Here is a 25,103-nt window from a genome sequence, read left to right as displayed (position 1 = left end):
AGGATAGAAATATAGAGCTCCATATTTTTCTGTTTGTTTATGAAGACCATGGTCCTTTCATTCTATGTACACAGCCAGAACAGATATTTCACTTTCTATCAGACAAATCGAAATGGAAAGATGGAACCTATGTGACAGCATTAGTGTCTGTCAAGGAGCATTTAATGTACATCAGGCTACAAAAAATTTTAAGGAGAGATTTGAAAGAAATAAGGAGGTTTTAAAAGAAACACAAAGGCTTATTGGCCATGCAGCACTTATTGCATTAGCACTGGAAAGCCTGGACTGCTGAAGCTTGAGAAACCCAAATAAAATCAATGGGACCATTTGTATGAATTAAGCTTACATTATGTGGCACAGATACTGTACACAGCTGTATGTTCTTCATGGAGTTATTTAAGTAATCTGCTTCTGTGGTATAAAGTGACACAAATTCTGCCTAACGTTTGTGGAATAAGAGAGACCTGATCAACAGTAAAAGGGAGAAAATCTCGGTGACCATGATCATATAATGTTAGAGTATACAATGGTAGAAAAGGAGGAAACGAAAAAAAAAAAAAAAAAGTGGGAACAAAACATTGTGTTAGATCCTGATTTTCAGCCATAAAAGTCAACAGTGTTTTGCCACTGACCTTCGCAAGCATTAAATCAGGCTGAAAGATGATTCTGTGATTCTATGACTGAAGGCTGAGGAAGGATGGGGGAGGGGAAAGTGGGCCTCTTTCTCAGAACAGTGTAATTCTGTGCATGTTTATTTTGGCCTTTATAGTACCTGAGTCAGTAATAGTGAAAGGCCGTAGGTGAAACAGTGATAGTCTACCAAATCTCTGTCTTCACTGATCTCCAGCTATATGCAGAAAGCTTCCTTGTGCAGAAGGTGCTAACCTGCTACTGCTACCCAAAATGGGGAAGTGACTGAGCAAGGTCTTCTCAGAAACTGTAAATATCACTCTTCGATGTGTATAAAGAATGTCTTTCCTTACCTTATTTTGCTCTTCATGATCAATTTTAGAAGTGGGTAATACTGAAATTTTTGGAAAGCAGAAGACTCCAAGGAGACAGATGTAACAGTAAGAAAAACTGCAGATAAGCCTGTGAGTCACATTTTCTGTTGATCTAAATCACTGTCTTCCCAGTTGTCTTCATCAGAGACACCATGATTTATACAGGTTGAGGATTTTGTCTTGTGTTTCCAGGAATTAAAACACAGTGGATGATTCAAAATTTCACAATAGTTCTTTTGTTGTAGTTCTATTTTATTTTCTTGGGAGGAGGAGTATGGCTTTATGTATGTATTGATATATGGTTATCATTAATTGTCTTTTGGTACATGATGCATCTCTTATTAATAGATGAACTTCCCAGCTGTAAATGTCAAGATAAATTGATTGGCCAGCTGGTACTTTGGAGATACAGTATTTCTCTAAAGTATGCAAAGCTTGAAGTGGGGGAGGGGGAAAGGAAAATATTTTTGTTTTAACCAAGATTCAGTGTTGCCCAGTACAAAAAGGACTGATAACAGAATGAATCTGATTAATTAATCTAGGTTAAGGAAAAAAAAAATCCCTTTAATTGTAGATTCTGACTTGCAAAACATTTGCTCTCCTCCTCCCCCCAACACACAGAGAGTAGATGTACCTTTGGTTTACTTTCCCATATTTTATAAAAAAATACATTAGCTGAAACAGTAACAGGCAGGCTGCCATCTGCTGGCTGCTGCTCTGCGAAATAATCTCATTAGCTGAGGCAATTGCATTAACCTGAGAGAAGTGTGCTGTATGTTGACATTGATTCAGACATTTCAGAGGTTACTATTGCAAATCAAAGTACATTTGGAAAAACAGAACAATAAATCAAAATGATCAAAATCTAATCTGGATACAGTCTTTAGGATATGCCTCTATTCACACTGCAATTCAAAGGCAGACTTACGGTAGTCTCAGCGATCCTGATCAAAGAACTTTGGTTTGCCTGCTGGAAAACAGAGGACTGAACCTGACACCATGTGCCCCTAGCAGGAGTCCTCAAAACTGTTTCTTCTTCTTTAGAAGCTCAAAGGAGAAGTGATGGGGGAAGGAGAGAGGCTGGATTTCTGAAATTCTTTCTTTGTGAATCAGCAGATAGTGCTTCTGGAGATGGGAATGTTTCCTCTTGGACTGACTCCATCTCCTTTTTTGGTCCGCAAACCCTTGAGGTTAATGGTTGGGGTTGGAGAACTTGGAGCACATGGCAGTGCTTTGAATATGAAAAGAGGAATTTGCGCAATATGAGTGCATTAGTCATTTGCAGTTCACTAATTATCTGTTTTATGTTAATGCTAATGCTCCATGTAAGTAAAGTAAATTAACACCATAACATAAGAGAAGCAATTAATGGAATATATAACATTTGTAGCTATAATAAAGCTGATTTCATTCCATACACACAGAAAGTGCCTATTTAGGTCTCTAAAATAAATGAGGAGCTTGCTGAGACCTTGCTGCTCTAAGTAACACCAAGGACAGACTCACATGACATAATATTGTTGCCATGGTAACAGGGATGTGCACCAGTGGAATCATGCTCGTATATCATTAATTTAGTGCTCTGCTAAACACAAAATAATACCTCTCCTAATTATATTGTGCCTTAGATTCTTAAGAATGTAATGTCACTATTACCTAGAGCCAACAGTGTGAAATGTGAGGTGCAATGGCTCTCCAAACCCATAACTCCCAGAACATAGAGCTTGTGGTACAATTTCATGGGGAGGAAATAAATAAATAAATAAATAAATAAGGAAAGAAAGAAAGAAAAAAAAAAAAAGAAAAGAAAAAAAAAATAATACACACCCATAAGTCTCCCACATCCACCAGTCTCCCCTAATTGTCCTAAATATGCCACTGAGGAAGCTAATTGGATGTGTGCCATTTGGCAACACCTTTACAGTCTTCCTGAGGCTCTGTGATATCAGCCACTTCCCAAAGCTCGGAGGCTCAGCTTGATTTAGAACCGCATCTGGTGCTTTTGGGAAGCACACTTGATATCAGCAATCACACTGCACACACGCAACTTCCCGAATATCACATCCATACCCAGAGTACTCATATCAGCAGCCAAAAAATGGGAGGAAAAGCTGAGTAAAAGCTATAAGTAAATTTACTGATGAGAAAACACTGCTGTTGATGAATCTACAGGATGATTTGAAGTGTTAGTAATGTTATTAAGTCACCCTAGGAGAAATTGCCCTGGAGACTAATATAAAGAAAGGCTATTTTTTATGACACTGAGTGTTTCATTCAGGTGATACATAGATTCCAGAGGATCTGCTAGATCCGCAGGCTGCTCCCAATCCTGACTTCTGTCACTCGGTCTCATTCAGTCAGGTACTTCAGTGCGTGCAGTGGAAACACACCACGTGGTCTTGCTGGAAGCAAAAGCACAACTTATCTCTATTAACGCTCCCCTGTGAAAACACCTTCTGGATTTGGAGTCATGTTGTTTTATGTTTCTATACCTTGATAGTCAAGCACATCACACTGCTTCTTTCTATGCAGGTTTGCATGATCTGCTTGTTTATTTTAAATCTTGGCCTCTTACTTGCAGAAGGCTAGGAGAATTGGGCAAAATGACAGGCTAAGTTTATAACTAGTTTATTTGGATGGAAGGGAAATATCTGAGAACCTGAAACTCCCCAATATTGTTTCCTAACTCTGGGGTATGGATGACCCATTTTGCAGGACAGCAGTCAGATGTATCTCTCCTTGTAGACACCTTCTGATATTCTGATATAACATAGATGCATTTACGTTTTGTTTGATTTTCTGCTACTTCTACTAGGAAGGGTGGGTTTGGAGGACTTTTCCCTGCCCTCAATTTCAACTTGCCCCCCTTAATTTAAATAAGTTTATTCTTTTTTAAAAGATAGTGAAATCTTGTTTTATTACAGTATTCTTTCTTAATCTGAATTCAGTTCCAAGCCTGAGTTCACTGCATGGATCTCCTGATGTGTAGACATAATTACCAGTGCATTTCTTACATATATTCAAGTTCTATTTTTAGCACATTTAAAACTCCTAGTGTTTTGTTGATGTTGCTGATTTTTGTTTTTCCTGAAAAGACAAAGTAATTTGTATACAGTTTTTCTAGTTATCATTTCGGGGGCATTTTTAATTCAAACGATGACTACGGTCCCACCAAGACTCGGTGCGTGCGCCCGTTTCCCAGGGCGCGCCGCCGATTGCGAGGAACACACTGACACCCAGCGGCGCGCCCGGGAACGCGCCTCGGCCCCCGCGCACGCCGCCGGGTCCGCAGCCCCTATTAGCGCTGCTGCCCGGGTGCTTCATCCCTTCCTGCTGTGCCTTTTTCCTAAACAAAAACAAAAACAAAAACAAAAATAAAAACAAAAACAAAAATAAAAATAAAAATAAAAATAAAAATAAAAATAAAAATAAAAATAAAAATAAAAATAAAAATAAAAATAAAAATAAAAATAAAAATAAAAATAAAAATAAAAGTAAAATAAATAAATAAATAAATAAATAATCTCAGACAAGCTGAAGAAAGCCAGTAGGCAAAGTCTGGGACGGTCTGTTGCTGTTATTATCTCTAGGCAACTGAAAGCATCACTTCTACAGTTGTCTGTTTAGAAATATGTTCTCTGAGACGCGGACTTGTGTCATTCGCAGCGCTATAAATAAGAGCTATATGCATGAATGGATACGAGACTATCTCTAGACCTCTAAACGAAAATCCTCTGCTGGCAAATGTTATATAAAATTTAATGCAGCGTACTCTTGCTTTAGATGCTTCCTTCCATTGTATATAGGTTAGAAACAGCATGTGACAGAGCAAAGTAACATGTTCTGCTCTTATCCTCTTCTAAATTTGATTACACTAGCTTTTATATTATTGAGGCTTAGCAGGCACCTGATTTATAATCTGATATTAAAAGGGAAATTACTCCTGTCCTTAGTCTTAAGTAGCACTTACTTTTAGCCTCTGCTTCTTCCAGACAGGAGCCTTCTGACAGATCTGGGATTTCAAGATGGATTTGCCTAAAATAACCTCTGATTTAATAAATCAGCAACAGGAATAATCAGCAGCAAGAATAGGACACATACTGTACTTTGGACCAGACCTTCCAATATTTGTCTAGTTCCACTGCAGTCAATAGAGATATGTGCTGCCTGTGTCTAAGCATCTGGTTGTGTATTTCTTAAGTTGGATCCTGGCTAATTTTGGCAAGAGTAGAATGCTGCAGCTTTATTTTTGCTGCCCAAATATAGGGACTCTACCTGAGTCTGCGCAGTAAAAGATGGACTTGCTTTCACTGATCGCCCCAAAACATAGAAGAGTTGCAATGTTCAGTGTCAGTAATGTCCCCTAAACACCCTAAAATCCCTTTAAAATGCTCAGCAAGGCTGTAAGATTGTTTGTGCTCAACCCCTCATAAAATATTCTCTGGGGCCACTTTTGTCTTCTTTAAAGCCCTTGTACACTTTCAGGATGGCACAGAGAAGTGTTGTTATAGCAGATCATCTGCCCTTTATCTGTCTATGCTGGACATATCCTGAACAGCAGAGTGTTGGGTGCTCTGTGTCTTCTGGAGTCTGCTGGGTGCAATTCCTGTGCAGCAGGAAAGAAATTCAATCACTGAGAAATATATTGCAAATAGAAGAAAGCAGAATTTTATAATCAGTTTTTCATATGTTAGAAGTGCTTCATAAGGTAGAGTTTAATAATTACTGTTTATTGCAATTGTTTAGGCAAATGTGACAGTACTAGGTACTTAGCAACAGATCAGCCACAGCATGGAGAAGCTGAACATATTTTTTTTCCTGGAAGTGGGAGGTTAGACAAAATTACAGGAGACAAAGGGCCAACTGCCATAAATTTGCAAATCTTCAAATTGTGCCATCATGCATAAGCTTTGCCGTGGCGTGTGCCACATTCTTCTCATTCTTTCAGTACCCAGCAAGACCCTTCAACAGTGACTTTTATCCTGGAATCTAAAATAATTTCTGGATCTTATGTACCAAAACACTAAATTCAAAAGGCATGATGACATGAACAGTGGCTTTCATTGCTCCTTGCAACATCACGATCATGCAGGGGTTGTACTAGGTTAAGTCACAGTCTATGTATCCCTGAGCATTTGTTTGAGACAAAAACTGAGTTATCCTTTACCATTTCCATTTCTATTCAGAGAACCCTCAGAATGCAGTGTGAATGCCTGGAAGAGAGACTCACCAAGCAAGCTTTGTAACAGACACTGGAGGACATCATCATCAAATTGCAAATATTGCTGTCAATAGAAAGAAAGGAAGCTCTATTTTTCAAATCACACACCCTCTACAAATTACTGCCTCAACTGTAATTAGGAACATGCCCTTAAGTATAAATAAAACACACAATAGGAAAAAAAAAAAAAAAAAAAAACAGAATTTCACTCTGACATTTGACAGGGGCACTTTGTGAGATCCCAATTACGATTCTTTGTACTTAAACCAAAAAAATGAATCAGATCCATGCTGTTGAATACTGACTCACTGTAACAAATTAGCCACTGGGACATGAAGGTTTCTATTGTAACTTGCTGGATATCACCATCATATTTTGCATTGCTCCATATGAAAATTATCTGCCTCTTTTCACACCCTAGCATAGATCTTTTTTTTTTTTCTCCCTTCACTCTCCCTTAGCCCTTCTACATACACAGAACACCTGTTAATTGTCATTAAAATTGAATATCACTGACTCAGGACAGAACATGTCTCTCTGCTATGTTGTGAAACATGACAGTGCTGCATGAATGACTCTCAAAGACTGCTGTTCACAAATATTCTTTTAAGCCTGTTCCAGCATCCTGTAATATCAGTGGAAGTCCTTCCTTTGATTTCAGTGGGAGTTGGATGATATCCTTAATTCAAAAATTACGAAAGCAGCTGGAATTTGAGACAAACCCTCAGATTGAAATCTACAGATGTGTGGGATAACTTAAAACTACAGCATGTGAGGAAGGGTAACACAGGATTTTATTGTGTAGCATTTCCCCTAGGAACTTATAGTGAATTATTGAAATAAGACGTGGTTTTCAACAGTTTTACGTTCAACATTTCATATTCTGAACATTTCCAGGTCTCAAATAAAATAATATGACATTAAGCACACATGATGTCTTTTACTGGAGGGTCCTACAATGTTTTAGAAACAATAATTAAGCTTGCAAGGTATTTAAGTGCTGCTACAGATGGTCACTAAGGCACAAAGACATTTCCAAGGTCACTCAATAAATCAGCGACAGCAACAGAGCCAAACCCCAGGAGCCTCCCTTGCCCCACTGTTCAAAACACTGCAACCAAATGCAGGACCAGCATGTGCCTCTGCTCCATGATCTCACTATTCCATGCATTTTTATTCCTTTTCCTGAAGGTTTTTTGTGAGTATTGGGTGTTTGGTTATACATAGCAGACAGGCTAATATGCTGATGTAAATTGGCTGGGTTTGATTGACTTCTGTGCACTGTATCGTGTGCAAGAGCAGCATTTGCATTTAGCTTTGATATAGAATGATGTGAAATATGACAGTTTGATGCAGTTGGCTGCAGTCATCCTCAGGCCCTCCAGGTCTAATTTAAAAGACATTGTCGCTGACTTCATTGGAGCTATGACAGTTGAAACCAGCTGAGGACCTGACCCAGAAATTTCATAACACCTTTGAAAACAGCGAAGAAGCTATAAGTTCATGTAACAGGCATGACTGGTAGATCATAAATCATATTTGGGCACTTTATACATTCAATAAACTGTTTATTGAACTGAAGTCAAGGATTTGGTATGCAAATACACAGGATTGCTTCTTTATTCAGATGTAAATACATAAACAAACAAACAAAGAATTAGGAATTTCAAAGAAGCCAGGAGTAAATGACTCTTTGGTACTACATGTTCCTATTTGCCCAGTGAAGGAACTCTGGAACCATTTTCACAATCCCCTGCTATGAGGCAATTCTCATCACCCATAATAAATGTTTATTTTAAAACTTCAGACTTTTAGAAGGGGAATAATCAGAGTCTGAGAGCTGACGATCTTTCCTCTGGCCACAGAATAGGTCAGTAGTGGAGCAGGGTTTAGACTTCAGCATTCCTCAAATCCCATTCCCGTATTCACCCTTCTAGAGCTGAGTCGCCTAATTTTGGAGGAACACTTTTAGTGACATACCGTCAAAACAAGTCATCGTTTTTTTCAGGGCGAGATAATGGGACTGGAATTTACAACTACCAGAACCTTTGCCATGTTTGATCATCAACATAAAACTCTGTCTGACTCCTATAGCCAGATTTCCTCAAACTTGGAACTTTTCCACTAAGTGTAATTGCACAACACAGTAAGTCACCATTTCCTAGGTCAACTCATCTGAGACACTGACTAAACCCTCATTCACCTTCCATTTACAAAGAAGAAAGGGAATGTCTTTCTGAATTTATTATAATCATTACTCAGACATATATGCTTGCCTTTAAACTCAAATCAAAAACATTTAAAAATCGCTTTTAAAAAGAGAAAGACTATCAAAAGATTATGGCCTTCCACATTAATTTAGAAGCTATAAAAATACATATTTTTTCTGATTTATGACCAATATACAATATTTGACCATGTTATGAAGGGCAAGAGAGACTGTCTGGACAGTAACCAAAATGTTATCTCATTCTCTGACTACTTTAAAATATTAATTAGGGTGAACCTAAGCTTGTAAAATGGAATAATCATTTTAGCACTTTTATCATAACTTATGAGCATTGCATGCTAATGAACAAGAAATATCATCATTGCTATAAAGTACCTGAGGACAACTACAGTAACTTGGAACTGACTCATTTCAATGAAGATGCATAAGACAGACTGGAAAGAAAACAGAAGGCATGTGATGGTTATGTAAAAAAAAAAAAAAAAAAAAAGTTCCTTTCTAGAAGATTTCCTTCTGGAAGATTTATATTCTATTAAAGTCATCGTTATGTTCTTAACACCTCATTCAGAGAAAACAGGGTGATTTATTCCACTCTGAAGCCCCTTGACCTTGTTATGCTAGGAAATTGTTTCATGTTAGAAAAGCCATAAACATCGTTTAACTAATTTGCTGCTAAGTGCATCTGGGTTTCTAGTGTAGACATCTGTAAAGTAGTAAACTCCAGTTAAAACTGGGAGTGCATGTAGGGTTAACCATGGAGACATTGTTCACTGGAACAGGACTATATTTATGCTTATTACCATTTTACTTGAAATATATCGCCACATTTGTAGACATGGTATGTTTTCCCAGGAAATATATGTTTTCTGAAACCAAGTGCCCCCTTTTAATTCTCCCTTTTCATTAAGGTTGTTGATTCTAGATGCTGTGGGAAAGGAATTCTTGCAGCAATTTTAGCAAGTGCCAGCTCTCATGTAAACATTTATCCTCCTACAAGGGTTGACACTATTTTTTTACAAACATTTCCATCTCTTTTATTTTCTTTGGTGCTAAGTTATTCAGTCCCATTTGATCTTTCCCATTTTCCCTGATGCTGCAGTCACTTTTTTTTTTTTTTTTTTTTTTTTGTAGACAGCAGTTCATTTGATTTAGACCATTCCTGGATTTAGAATTCACAAAATATAAGCAGAACTAAGCTTAATTTATTGTCTCTGCAACAGAATTTCACTCATTCTCAAAGGGCACAATCTTCTAAAGTGCCAGAGATACATTAACAAACTCTATCTGAAGACTTAATCTCTAAGAATTTCAGTTAAAAAAAAAAAAAAAAGTTAATCTATTTGCATAATTGGAGTACGATCTCTGGTTAAATCTCAGGTACTGAATGGGCAGGCTGAGCAAGGATCCTGCATATGCTTACGAATACATTAGTGTGGTAGGAATGAAAGGTTTGAAGACATTTTCTTTCTTGTAAGAAGTCCTTCTGTAGAATTACTATTCCTTTAAAAGTCAAATATTTTTTGCTAAGTTCTCAAGTTAAACTGCTGAGTCGGGTCTATTTGACAGATACAAATGACTTTTCAAAACCAAGAACAATTGAGAAAAATCATGAACACAGAGAACTGATGGAAGGTTTTAAATAATAATTGGTCTAGGTATAATGTCAGATCTACACTTGTTTGCTTGAAGGTTAGTCAAACAAAGAAGTAATAAATGATGACTAGTCCATAACTATAACGTGAATCATGACCAACTGTGTGTTTGAAGAACCTCACTATGTACAACTTTATACTGGGCATTTTTCACTATGTCATGATAAATATGGTGCTTATTTGCCTTCCCTGCTGCCTTTGATCTATATTGACTTCACTTCACTGGAAGTAAATTTGCATCTGGCACATGGATAACAATGAATGGTCATCAAACTTTAATTATCACCTGAACTTTAATCATCATCTGTTTATAATAAACACTTTTGGACAAAGCTGTGCCTATAGTCCAGGATGTGCCAATATTTCAAGTCTGAAGACCTGCCTTGGATTAACAAGTGGTTATGTCTACTGTGCAGTTTGTCACTGTGCCAAGTGAGTGGTAAGCCTTTTTAAAGTAAGGCTGAGCAGAAAAACAAAGAGGAGAGGAGAGAGAGGAGAGGAGAGGAGAGGAGAGAGGAGAGGAGAGGAGAGGAGAGGAGAGGAGAGGAGAGGAGAGGAGAGGAGAGGAGAGGAGAGGAGAGGAGAGGAGAGGAGAGGAGAGGAGAGGAGAGGAGAGGAGAGGAGAGGAGAGGAGAGGAGAGGAGAGGAGAGGAGAGGAGAGGAGAGGAGAGGAGAGAGGAGAGGAGAGGAGAGGAGAGGAGAGGAGAGGAGAGGAGAGGAGAGGAGAGGAGAGGAGAGGAGAAATGGTATTTCAGTATTTAGTAAAGAGAGAGGGAGAGAGGAAAAGACCATGATGTCATTTAAAAGTGATTCATGAGCTCCTGGAGGTCTTTGCCTGTTGTTCAAAAGCCTAGAAGAAAATTCCAGGCATTAAGGCAAGAAAATGTTTAGAAGTGTTTTACTGCTGTAGGCAAAAGTTATGAATGACCAGCTTGTAAACAGTGTAATTAATGTACTTAATCCTAGTGAAGAAATAACAGAAAATGAAGACTTCCCAAAGATGTGTGACAAAAAGACCATTTAGTACAGGAGCAGACTCATCCTCAAAAGCTAGGATTTATGTCCTCTAATTGTCAATATCCATACTGTTTACATCCAAGGTAGTTGTTTATATTTAGTCAGATGAATCTGATCCAAGGTACTGAATGCATGTAAGCCAAGTTTGTGAGGCCTAGGAAAGCACAGCATCCAGTCAAATGCCCAGAGGCAAGGGGAACCTTGCCAGGGCTGGAACCGTATAGACTGCCCATTTGAAATGTCTCATTGATGATAAGAGATTAAAATAATTCATCTGTTAATTAAAGTGAATAGGAAGTGGCTAATCCCTCTGCGCTTCTTTGCAGATCCAAACCTACCTTTCCTTCCACCATTAAATGCTTATAGTTTTTTTAATCTACGTGCCATCTTCCTTGATTGTTTTTGTTTTGTTTTGTTTTAATCCATTGAGTCTATATTTTTTTATCTAGTCATATCCTGGAAAATATGTGATTCACGATCAATTTATTTCTTAATACTTCTGTGAGATATTCTGAAATATTTCCGTGAGGTATTCAGTTTAGGCTCTGCATTTCTTCCTTTTTCAAAAGAGCTTAAGAAAATCTATCCTGCTGCACCACAAGTCCCCATGATCTCAGTTGCACTGCAAGACTCATGATCATGGGTCAGGTTATATCAGCCGTAATCACCTCTCTGGGATAGGAACAAATGAAGGTTCAGCCCTTTCTAGTTTGCCACCCACCCAGCTCCTGGGTGGGGAGGAACAAGAGGAGGTGTGGGAGCAAGGGCTCCTCTCCAACTCTGCACCCGCCTCTAGTCTCAACCCTTGAGTTCTATAAAAATGAGCACTTCACATTTCCATTCTAAGCTCCTCTGAGAAACACAAACACTTTTAATGTCAATGCTTTAAGGAAAAAGCATTTCTTCACATAGGAATGTCAGTCTCACTTGCAGCCCTTTCCCAGGGAACCACCGAAAGTAGGTGCTTCAAGTAACACAGAAGAAACATCATAATTCCTGTCAGACACATCTAGAGTCATGATAGACAAAGATTGTTATGAACCATTGGCATGAAGCTTATTGAATCTTTCAGAATTTATTAGCATTCACTACTGTAAAAGAGGATATTCTTGGGTATTATATAAACATCCAGCTACCTCTTCATCTCAGTAAGTCTTCATCCTTAACAGCATCCTTTGCAAGAAGTTTTAATATTTACCTGCTCTATTTGACAATATATTTCTTTTTATCTATTTTGAATTTAGCACCTTCTAATTTCATAAAAGTCCCCATATTCTTGTGTTATGAGACAGGGAGAACAGATGCTCCTGATCTACCTCTTCTATACTGTTTATTATTTTGCATATTTTTATCACATTCACTTATTCATCTTTTTTTCTCCCAGTGTTTTCAATTTCTCTTATATGAGTTTTTGCACTGCTCTATTCATTGTATACCTGAAGATGAAAAATGAAATAATTTTAAAATAGTTAAATCAGATAAAATTGCTGAAGCTTACAAAAAAAAAAAAAAAAAGATAAAGTTAAAAAGAAAAAAAAACTCCTTAGCGAGACCAAGGACAGAAAATATTAGTGAAAAAATATGTTATTTGAGAAAGGCCCCAGTAAAGAAAATGAGTAGATTAAACATTAATATTATTTTTATTACACATATACATATAAATATAAATGTACAAAACCTCTTACATACACAGCCCTAAATATTTAAAGGTATATAATCACATACAATACATTTGACTTAGATGGGGGAATTATGAGTCCTAGGTCAACGAAATAGTTAAGTCAGAATTGTGACTACAAATATTTGCCAGTTCATGATATATCTCAAAGTGTTCCGGCAAGTGAAATTGATTTGCTATATTATTTAAGTAGAATGGACATTAATATGATAGAATTCTATTTAAAATAAAATGTTTGTGGTATTACAGAACAAACAACATGGTGCCTATAAGCCTGTTCTGTTACCAAGGAAATTAAAGATGGGTCTTACACCAGCTGCTGAAAACCAGCCTTGCAAATATACACAAATAAGTAACTTCACTCAAACGCATATATTTTGGCCTTGTTAGTTTCCTCATCTTTAGTCGGGGTCCCTGCTTCATTTGATTTATTACAATCATTTCCCCCCTAAATCACAGCCTGAGACACTTTTCTGAGCTGAAGTAGATAAATATTCTAGTTTTCTACAAGTAATGCAATATATTTATCTATTTTCCTACTCTGGAGTTGTTCTTTTATATTATAAATGCTAGTGAATGCACTGTATTTGAACAGTAAAACTGTAATTCAGTCCAAAATCCCAGTTTCTGTACAGCCGTGGATTAATACATAGTTTACAGTGATAGCACAATCCTTGGCAGCATTAATGCCTTAATTCACCAGTGTCTTCCAACCTGTCTATATTTCGTCTGTATTTGACCAACACATAAATGAATAAATCATAAATAAAAAGAAAGAAAGCAAAGACATAACAAGTATTTGCCAAAACTTTTTGTGAACATGCCCACTTCAAAAAAAAAATAAAAAAATAGATAAAAGCAAAACCAGCAGTGAATGACATAATCTCACGTGGTTTAATCTCAGCTTCAATTACCACTCAGCAAAACACTTGGTGTCAGAGCATCCGCTGCTTTGCACCAAGTTCTTAATTGCTGAAGCAGAAAGGAGCTGGGGAACTGCAGTGAGTGCCCAGGCTGGCACTGATCATGACCTCTCCACGCAGCCCTGGGAGAGCTCAGGAGGAACAAAGCTCCTGTAAAGAAGAAAAGGGAAGACTATGTTTTCATTTATTTACCGTCTTGTCTAAACCAAAGGACAGGTCAATGGATTCTGCTCACTTCTGAGTCGTTTGGGCGTTGTCCTCTTGACCAGGGCATGAATATTCTTGTACTCTGCTGAAGTCAGGACATCCTTTTCCAGAGAAGGAAAAAATCTTTTATCTCCCATTCTCCTGCTTTTGGCTGGGATGGAGCTAATTTTCTTCCCAGTAGCTGGTATGGCACTGTGTTTTGGATTTAGGATAAGAATAATGCTGATGGCACGCTGATGTTTTAGTTGTTGCAGAGCAGTGTTCACACAAGCCAAGGTCTTTTCAGCTTCTTGTGCTGCCCTGCCAGCGAAGGTGCTGGGGGTGCACCAGGAGCTGTGAGGGGACACAGCCAGGACTGCTGGCCCAGACTGGCCAAAGGGATGTCCCATACCATGTGGGGTCATGCTGAACAATAAAACTGGGGGAGTTGGCCAGGGTGTAGGGGGAGCAGCCACAGCTCAGGAAGAGGCTGGGCATCAGTCAGTGGGTGGTGAGCAATTGCATTGTGCATCACTTGTTTTGTATATTCTTTTATCACCATTATTATTACTGTTGTTATTATTATTATTGCTATTGTTGTTATTATTTTCCCTTCCTTTTCCATCCTATTAAACTGTATTTATCTCAACCCATGAGGTTTTGCTCTTTTTGTTTTTTCCTGATTCTCTCCCCCAGTGAACAGCTGTGTGGTACTTAGCTGCCTGCCAGGTTAAACCCCAACTGTTTCTCTGTTCACTAGCACCAGAATCAGCATGGTTTGGTTAGTCAGCAGCATCTGTCCACTGTCTGTCCAGGCAATAATGCTATACAACAGCTTTAACTGGAAAAAGATGTGATCTTTTCAAGCCCAATGACAATGAAGATAAGGCCAATTTCTTAAAGCTGCTAGTGAAGAATGATGCAAAATTGGTAATGTTCTGCATTGCAACAACATTTCTTAGACAGATAAAGCTCGTTTTCCAAAATGTGGTGTAACGTATACTGAGCCCCTGTCCAGGATTATACAAGATCTAAAAAATAATAGTGCTAAATGGAAAAAAATGTTAGTGCTGTATGAATTCTGAAGATTTCCTATTGACACCTGGAGATTTTCCTTTCCATTACAGAAGAGAAAGTAAAAAAACTGGTAATTTTTAGGAGTCAAACAGATGCACAAATTTAATTCTCCATTTTAAAAAAATTCTCCATTTAAAATTCTCCATAAAATTCTCCATAAAAATTCTCCATTTAAAAAACTGAAGATAGTTTAATTTTGCTTTTAAAATGTAACAACATGATATAATTACATTTTTGAAAGTTCATATTTCTTCAAATGGAAAATACACTAAAAATGATTCCTTTAGCAATTTCAATTTTAGTTAAAAAAAAAAAGTTGAAAATTTCAAGTTCAGCTGTGGAGATGATAATGTTGATTTATCCCTTAAAGAGCAAATGGATGAATTATGGAAATCCAATTCAATGTTTCAACTTTGATGGGTATGAATTCTAGAACCTACAGGTCTAGCCTATATTTATATTCACCTTATTCAATGTTCTTATATGGCCAAATATTTCTATTTGTGCAAGGAAAGCAGGTGTTTGTCTGTGTGTAAGAAAACAGTGTATGCATATCCTTCTAAGATCAGTTTTCACATGAAGTCAATACACTTTAGTATCGGAGGAGTTGAAGATTGATACATCCTTGCTTGCAGATTTGTGGACTGCACATTCAAGTTATGTTCAGCTCCGCTAGAAAGGAGCTTGCCAGCTGCAACAGCATGGCAGAAAGACCATTATTGTTCATATATGATATAATGAAGAAAGCTTGAATCTAAAAAGCCAGTACTTGTGTAGCCATTTCAGAGCAATTTTTCACACGGAGGATCTGCAGCAAAATTAACTCATAGCAAGAAGCTAATTCTAGTTTGACTCACCCACTCCCGTCCACAGATGCTCAGCAGAAGGATTATCTGAAGGTCTGCTGGAAGTTCAGAATCTGATCCAAAGCCCATTAAACCATCAGTCCTTTGGGCCCCTAAATGAGAGTGAATCATCCACCCTGCAGCATTTTCACACTTACACGTTTGCTCAATTGATATTAACTGATCAAGACAAGTAGCCAAATATTTATCACACATTGCTCTACCCAGCCTTGATGCCTGGTTCAACAATATGTCTGTGCTGTATAACAAAAACACTAAAGCCTGAGAAGTTATTTGAATTCAGGTTTCTGGTAACTATTAGCTAAAACATTTGGCAACTGTTATTACAGAACCTGACAAGACGTCACTCTTGACAATGAAGAGAGAAAACCTGGGGACAAGGACCTGTTTAAAACAATGACAACAAACACTGAAACCACACATTTAAGAGGTTGCAACAAAGACTGACTTGGTAATTAAAAGAACTTTCTCAATTCAACAAATGATATAACTTCGAGCTTCGGTGTCAGCTGTTAAAATTCCTCAGAGGGACATTTTTAATAGGGAATTTTAGTGCTTTTAGTAAGTGGCAAGGCTGGCTACACAGGATACCAAAGTACAAGACCAGCACAAGCTGTATCAGAGCTGGCCCCTCTCAAGCCCTGCTCTCTCTTGACCAGGGCAGACAGATGACCATTAGAGATGAGAGCCTCCATGCCTATCCCGCTCTTGGTCTCTCTGTCTGCTGACATTGCCAGAGGGTCGTTTTCAGATAGAGACAAGGGTGCATCACTAATGCATAAACATGTCAAAACTAGACTGTTTAAAACTCTTTTATTACACTGGAGCTTGCAGCAGTGATCTGGAATGAGTGATGAGTCTGGGTTTCGCGTTTGAGGATGGCCAAGTTTTCATTAATTTACATCATTTTTGGCCTTGACCATTCACTGTTATGTTTTTTAAGGTTTTTTTTGCTGGCACAGTTCTGATTGGTCCCCATCCAACTACCCATCTCAAAATGTGTTTACCTCATACTTTTCAAGAGAGGTTTTATTAGCATTGTCTAGTAGTGAGAGAGGAAAGCTCAAAGAGCCCAATGTAGTTTTTAGTCAGAGAATGCCATGCCGCTGATGTATTAAAAACAACCATAGTAAGTCCTTGGAACAAAAACGGAGGAAAATAAGAAATAAGGGTGATAAAAATAAGAAATCAAAGAGGAGATTCTTCCTCAATTAATAGAATAGAGGACTCACTACTAATCTAAATCCAGTTCAAATACCTCTGTGTTCTAGACGTATTTATTCTACATATACAACATTTTTTCACTATTAGCTGTTCTGTCATGTCTTTATAGAAATCTTTTCTGTCACAGACCTATCTTACTCCATGTCCTATACAAAATACTTGCCCATTCTAGGTGCTGAACAGATAATGAAGTCATCTATTACGGTTTCTGGTCCACTCTGTCGTAGAGTTACTCAGTTTATTTAGCAGAAAAATGGCTTGTGGACATAGATGCCAGATTCTTGCAGCCCTTCCTGACTGCCTGTATTTTTGACAATGAAGTGCACAAGCCACATTCCTGTTGGTGCCTCTGTATGCTGCCTATAGCCTGCACATGCTATCTACCTAGGCAAATAATTATGCAGACACTCCAATAAACAGTATCCAACAAAGATACCTGTTCATGTCCCCAGGCTGGATGGCAATGCTCACCAGTCAGTTCAGAGTTTAGGGTCCTATTCTGTCAATCTTTTTCAAAGGTATTTTTACAGTGATGTGTTCCTAATGCTTTCCCACAGTCCTAGTCTGGACCCTATTTTATATGGAAATTTTGTCTTGTCACAGAACAGATCCTTTTTTTTTTCCAGAGTCCTTAAAAAATGTCTATGCTGTGTTATAAAACCCAGAAAGGAAGCCCAGCTATGGAAGAAAATGGGAAAAAAGGATCCCAGAAACCTTATAAAATATTACCCCTTCATTGGCACATGTAGTTTGATGTTTAACATCAAAACAAAACCGAAAGGACTCATTTTCACTTGTGAATGTCAAGATTTATATATTAGACTATATAGAAATAGTATGTGGAAAAATAATAATAATAAAAAATAATGATAGTTAAATTTTTGGATTAAAAAAATAATAATAATATTTTTTTAAAAAGGGCTGATATGCAGGAGCTTCCCAAAAGAAAGAAAATCTAATTTTAATTTTGTTCTAATCTCAACGCTTACAATTAAATCTCAAGAGATTTCTATCTGGTATAAAAGTCTCCCCAGTGTCTTACTACAGGATCATATGTTGATGGTTTTTTACTGGCTATAAGAATTAAAAATAACTGACTAATTCAAACAGCTTCATAACAAAAACATTTTATATCACTGCAGGTTGAGAACATGATTAAAGAAAGCAAGTAAATGTATTTAGAATTTCAATTGATGTTCAGGAAAAAAAAAAAAACATTTAAGTAAGTGCTTAGCTTTCAGCAGGACAAAGCATGAGCTTTAAGTTAAATTTGGTTAATATGCTTTCCTGAACACAGATAATTTTCTGCATCAGGTTGTTAATGAGCAAATGGTAAGTGATACATTTTTTCCTTGCTACAAGTACAAATGTATCATGATAATTTCAGACCAGCAAGTAATAAAACTATATTGTGAGAAATACCTTACTAAGAAAATCTACTATGAAATGTTATATAAAAATAACAGATTGTTCTGCATTCGATTTCTCCAAATGATCTCATTTAAATGTAAATTTTAACTAAGTTATGCTTCCCTTGGTGGTATTACTGTTTAAACTAATTGCTGGCTGTTAGAACTCAAAATCATGTGTGTATGCAGCTGTGAATAATGAATTTCTATCATCTTGCTAAAGAGCACAGGTTTTTCTCTCTTGATATCTCTTTGTCTTCATGGTATCTATCAGAACTAGTTTTTACACAAAATGAAATTAAAGAAACATCTAAGAAACATTTAAAATAGATTTTCGAAGAGCTTAGGTGAATCTCTTCTGAGGGAAACATTGGTAAACTTGCAAAATTTGTCTTAAAAATCACATTAAGATCATTTACTTAGCAGAAAATGAACTCTAACAAATATTTGCTGTCTTGTTTTTAATTTTTTTTTCTTAAAGATAATCAGTTTATTTTTGGCATAATTTACAATACAGAGAGAAGAGTCAACTTCACAGATTGCAGATAAATGGTATTACTATATATCTCCTGATGGCAGGAATTTCACAGATTTGTGGTGGGGGAATACCTCATGTTCATGGTCCTGGTCAGATCAGTCCTTAGGTCTGTTTGTGCCTTTCAGGTGCGACCACATGCAAAGACCAAGATTTGCCCCAGACAAACACAAGTGTAAGTCCATTTCCTTTTGTGGCTTTTGCAGAACTGTTCATAGTCAGACAAGTGTACAGTCATTCAGCATCAGATCCAGATTTACCTGTTCACTGCATACCAATGCATGAGATTAACTGGATGCCCAGTGTACTGTGAAAGGAGAGAGTGCAAATACTCATGGTGCAAAACGTGTCCTCTAGGCAGTCTGAGTGATGGGGAAGGAAGAGATGGGGCTAAACACGTTGCAGAATTTATTGTCTCTCTCTCTCTCTCTTTTTGTTTTGTTTTGTTTTGTTTTGTTTTGTTTTGTTTTGTCTCCATAGTACAGTGATTTCTTTCCAAAAGAGAACAGCATCTATTACCAGGAAGTATAGTTGACTGCATGGGATGTATGTTCATAGTAAGTGTAGGCCCACTCTTGGGATCCCAGGTATAACCCTTCAGCCATTCTTATCCTGTATACCAAAACCACACTGCTGTTCAGGCTGACCTTGGAAGCTCTGCCAAACATCTGGACATGAGTTTGGTTTCCCTTTTTCTGCCTTCTAGTCCTTCCCTTTATAATGTGTATCTGAAACCTACCTTGATCTTCCACTGATCTGGGTTTACAAAATCTGCCAGCACTCTTCTTGGCTCTTCTTCTCTCTTCTGGTTATAAGTAAAAACATCAGGAAAGAGAAGTTGTTGGTCCATCACTAATTTCTAAAAGGATTTTAATGTTGTGCGTGAGAAAGAAAAAAAGAATTACAATCAGTTGATATGATATTGGAATGACATATGAAACAAGCAGTGAGTGGCAATGATATAATCTCTTTCAAATTTTTTGATTTCACAATATGGGCAACCTTGGAGATTTTTGATCTGCATTCCAATAGTATATTTGCAAAATTCAGAAAATATTTCTTAATAGGATTGTTGTAAGTGTAAAATTCAACCTTGTAAGATTTATGGTGTCCATTTTCTGACCCCTTCCCCCCTCCAAAAAAGAAAAAGAAAAAGAGAGAGAGAGAGAGAGAGAGAAAGAAAGAGAGAAAGAGAGAGAGAGAGAAAGAGAGAGAGAGAGAAAGAAAGAAAGAGAAAGAGAGAAAGAGAGAAAGAAAGAAAGAAAGAAAGAAAGAAAGAAAGAAAGAAAGAAAGAAAGAAAGAAAGAAAGAAAGAAAGAAAGAAAGAAAGAAAGAAAGAAAGAAAGAAAGAAAGAAAGAAAGAAAGAAAGAAAGAAAGAAAGAAAGAAAGAAAGAAAGAAAGAAAGAAAGAGAAAGAAAGAGAAAGAAAGGAAGGAAGGAAGGAAGGAAAGAAAAGAAAGAAAGAAAGAAAGAAAGAAAGAAAGAAAGAAAGAAAGAAAGAAAGAAAGAAAGAAAGAAAGAAAGAAAGAAAGAAAGAAAGAAAGAAAGAAAGAAAGAAAGAAAGAAAAAAGTGTAAATTCTGACTATTGTGAGATGAATACCACTTTGCAAAAAACTTGTCACTTGAAAAACCAGACGAATGAACTGGAACCCAATGTACAATTTGCATGTATTATTTAAAAGCCAGACTACTTAAAAACACAGCCTTCCTTTACAAAACTCCTGCCAGCAAAGTTGAAATATTTTACTTTGTCCAGTTTCCATTTTTCTGCCAAGGCTACAAAATAAATTAATTCATTCCTCATGCTGCCACTTTGCTTTAAATTAAGTTTCCAAATATTCATTTCACTTAAAATACAAGCTGATGATGATAAGTTTAGCCCAGAGGCGGAAGCTTTAATGATATAGGAAACTAGTAACTGAGCAGAATCTTTCTACCTGGATTACTGTTTCAAACCCGATCAAACCGTAACCTCTTACAGGCTGGTTATGACATTCATTGACACCCTGCACCTCATTCCTCGAACAGGAAACCACTTTGTAACTGGCACTTACTGGCAGACATGCTGGCAATCTAAGCAGAACAAGTTAAGATTTAAGAGGTTTGGAAACTGAATCTTTTCCAAGTGTCGAAGAGCGCAGAAGGTCCCACCGCTGCTCAGATGACGGGCTCGGCTCCCAGGCTGGAGTCACTGGGAGTCCTTCCACTTCCCACACGAGCTTGGGTTCACAAGTAAAAGCTGAACTTCAGCTTCTCGCAGCAGTTGGTCTGGGAATGCTCACAAAAGTAATGTCATTTCTTTATTGCTGCAGTCCGTTACCTGGCTGTAAGTGTGTTTAAGACTCCTTCACATAGTGCTAGGAAACTGCTAACGTAGTAAAGACAGGGACCCTCCCTCAAATGGTATAAGTTTTATGGTTGCCAAACATATATAGATAGCTTGATTATGCTTCAGTAGTTACCAGGTCACCATATAGCAAACTTACAGAACTGCACTCTTTTTTATATGTCAGTGTTTCCCCACTTGTAAAGAAAAAAAAGAAAAAAAAAAAAAAGTAATATTCTTAATATTCTGCAGCAGTACTTGGAAAATGTAGATTTCTCGGAGTTAACACTGGAACACGAACTGTGATTATTGCAATCAATAAAGTTAAATTTGATTTAAAGAATAAGTCTGCTCAAAACAAATGAGAGCACTTCAGTAATGCTACATTTCTCTGTTTTCAAGTCTTCTAAAACTAATGGAAATGACATGAAAATATATAAGAAATATATAATAAGAGCTTGGAAATGAATCAGGAAACATAAAACTACGGTTCTGACCACAGCATTATATTTTCCACATTGCATAATGTTGTTGCTGCATAACTTAAATTACTCACATAAAATCAGGGTTAAGGCAGCTTATATTGAAATCTTGTTAATGTTAACTTAAACAATTCCTATTGACTTCAGTGGCTTGAGACAGACCTAAAAGAGATTTTATTTTATTTATTATTGTTCTTATCATTGTCACTTTGCAGTATTGTCTCCATTGGACCACATTTATCAGGACAGTCAGGAATTGTTATATTTTAGAATTAGAAAAGAGTGCAGAAAATCTGTTGAATAACATTATACAGGACCTACAGTGAGGAAACTGTAAACCTCAGCCCTCCTTTTGAAGAGTTGCTTGAACACCCTCCATAAATCGTAGCTGAATATCTTTTATGTTTGTTTTCGTGGATTGCCTGTGCAGCTATGGAACATTAGTTAAATTGAACCAATATAGATATATTATTTTGTATTATTGAAGGCAATTTTCTTTAATTAGCATAATAAGAGGAAAATTACATATCTTACTAAGGGCCACTTGTGTCATTTCCCCGTACACACAGGTCTTTCCAGCTGATTGTTTTCAATCAACCTAGAAAGCACTATGAACAAAACAGCCCAAGTGTAGCAGTCTTACTTCCAGCATTATTCATTTCATACATGACATATTTTCAAACATGGTTTCTGAGACCCAGACCACATGAAAAGATTTCTTTTGACTCTTTCAAAAAGTTTGTGGTCTGTTTGCTTGCAGTCATCATGGAAAGACTTATTCAACAACTGCATGTTTTTGGTGTTTTTTATTTCCTTTTCCTTTTTGTGAGTGAAGATGAAAGAAGAACCTAATTACTGTAGGATTAAACTTCTTTATATGAAGGACATTTTGCTGTGACTTTGAACATTAATATCACTAGAAAACACAGAGACAATAATTCTCATTTACCATACAGGTTCAGATGATGCAATGTGCTGAATTAAAGAATGTAAAACTATAATTATATACATACAGCTTGTCAGAAAGTAAAAGGAATGTCATAATAGCTGCTAATTAACTTTTACAGGCATGAGCAAAGTTGGTTATGTATTTTGAATTAGGAGAAGGTGAAAAACATTATTTCATCTGAGCTGTGAAAAATAGTCATATGGGCACTTTTCCCCAGATAAACCTGTATCTGAAACTTGGCATGTCAGTAATGATTAGTGGTCATGTTCTTTGATGCACTGTAACAGACCTGTTTGTCAAATAATGTAGGGTGAGTAGCAGTTACAGAATCATAGCTCTGAACTTTTTAAAAAATGTGTTGTCATATATTCACTTTAAAAGTAAATCTAAGGATCTGTCAATAAAAATTAATGTTGACAGTATGGTCTTTCATTTACTATGAATTATTTTTGGTTTTCAATTAAAAAAAAAAGATTTTTATTAAATATGAGAAAGGGAGTAATTTAAAGGAAAAAAAATACCACTAATTTTTAAAAAACACCAGAAGTTGTAAAGCTTTCTATGAATACTTTCAGCTTATCAAAAACATATTAAAAATAACTTTTTTATTTTTTTCCATATGCATAGTTCCTTTTCTTTCTGTGTAGTTGAAAGTAAATTAAATTTCTCAAACGGCTACAGCAGAAAACAAAGGAACTTCTGACTTGCACGTTTTTAACATGTATCCACAGTTGAGCAGCCATGACTCACAACCTTACCATAGTAGAAAATGAGGACATCCACACTAGGAAAAGTAGCTATGTAACTCCATATTTGGCTAAAAGTTCTCACGTAGATAAACCCTAATTACTTTTCAAGAGCCAGACTGATACTTTTTCCTTAGTGAGCAACACCCAGCTTCACCAGAAATCTTATCAAGACTCTGGAGGAATGCTGACCAAAACCAAAAATATAAAAATGTCTCTTGCAATATGAATTCAATCAAAATCCGTATGTACCAGTCTGCTTTCTTTTTGAGGAATCTAAATTTAAAGAAAACTGAAAGTCCTATCTGTGTCAAAAGACATTGTCCTGTGCTTCAGGGCAAAATCCTGATTTTTATTTTAAAATGACCCTCTTATAAAAATCCAGACTATCATTAATATATATATATATGTATATTTGATCCAGCCAAAATTCCGATTCAAGATTTTTTGCAGTTGAGGTTTTTTTTTTTCTATTCAAAAAAAATTTTCAAATTCTATTTAGATTTTGGATCCTCCCTGCCTTCACATGAAGGAGATCACTCACTGAGATTGTGATCACCTAATTTTCCACATTACAAGCAAATCAATTCTCTTCATTGCATAAGAACATGCAGGATTCATCACAGCTTTGCCCTGTAACAAAATATTCGTGACATAAAGCCCAGCATATGTGTCAACCATATTGCTTATGTGCCCGTAATTCTGAGATATGATGTTTACATTGCAGTTCATAGGCCTTTGAGCCAAACCTTTCTGTTATTCATTACCTGGCTTTCCATTCTGTTCAGTACATGTGCAAGATTTTAGCGATCAAAGTGACATGTTATTTGCTTTTTATAATAACCAATATCAACATCCCCCTCCAAGTTGCATCCTTCCCAAGTAAGACTTGCAAGGAACAAATAAATACTACTTAAACTAGCATTTATTTTGCAATGACCACAGGCAAGGTCACAGGGAGTTTGAATGAAGCCATTTTTCTATACTTGTGCAAATTGAGTGCCCATGCTTTTCTGAGCAAATCAAACCCAAACTGCTTTTGCCTAGGATTTTTAAATGTGAATTACCCACAGAAAGCTTCTCTGGCTTTGATTCTCCATTTGGATTACCTGCAATTGCTTGCAAGTACTTAGATGCAAATAAGCACCAATTTCCTTTCAAGATCAAAGATTTATTAGATGTCAGATTTTATCTCTGACAATCAGAACACTGTATGCATAAGCCGATTGCTGTAGGTTCTTACATTCAGATTCCCATGTTCATTGTGTTAAACAGAAAGTAGGTTGTTGCCACATAGTAAGTGAATGAGCATAACAGTATAAGAAATCTATAATTCTCTCTTGAGGGTTCAACAAGGGAAGTAGGGAAAAAGATTGGATTAATTCTCCTGAAACAGTGTGGTTGGTCATTATTCTTTATGTGGATCAATATGAATTGAGTCTGGGCTATTCTAAAATGTACTGCTACTTTCCAGAAGTCAGTGAGCTATTTTGGTGGTGTACTCAAACCATAATAGTTACATTTGTCAGATTATCCATTATACCTCACATCTCCATAAAAATTCTCAGTGCTCAGAT

At 36.8% G+C, this 25,103-nt stretch overlaps 2 long non-coding RNA genes across 3 annotated transcripts in view; one reads left to right on the top strand and one right to left on the bottom strand.

The window, feature by feature from the left end:
* The window catches only part of LOC125179956 (uncharacterized), a 69,777-nt gene extending 67,563 nt beyond the window's left edge, over nucleotides 1-2,214 (bottom strand). The window contains exon 1 of one of the 2 annotated variants that reach the window (XR_010829066.1): nucleotides 1,933-2,214. This is a non-coding gene — a long non-coding RNA (uncharacterized lncRNA). The remainder of the gene's footprint in view (nucleotides 1-1,932) is intronic. The other variant, XR_010829067.1, reaches the window with a different exon arrangement.
* Nucleotides 1-7,894, top strand: part of LOC136790004 (uncharacterized) — a 66,823-nt gene extending 58,929 nt beyond the window's left edge. Inside the window, exon 3 of the long non-coding RNA XR_010829069.1 lies at nucleotides 6,191-7,894. This is a non-coding gene — a long non-coding RNA (uncharacterized lncRNA). The remainder of the gene's footprint in view (nucleotides 1-6,190) is intronic.
* Nucleotides 7,895-25,103: the final 17,209 nt, after the last annotated feature.

This window comes from Anser cygnoides, chromosome 2 (assembly GCF_040182565.1).
Source record: "Anser cygnoides isolate HZ-2024a breed goose chromosome 2, Taihu_goose_T2T_genome, whole genome shotgun sequence".
In the NCBI taxonomy this organism is placed as follows: domain Eukaryota; kingdom Metazoa; phylum Chordata; class Aves; order Anseriformes; family Anatidae; genus Anser; species Anser cygnoides.
The sequence above is the reverse complement of the archived record's forward strand: the minus strand, read 5'-3'. Positions and strand labels throughout refer to the sequence as shown.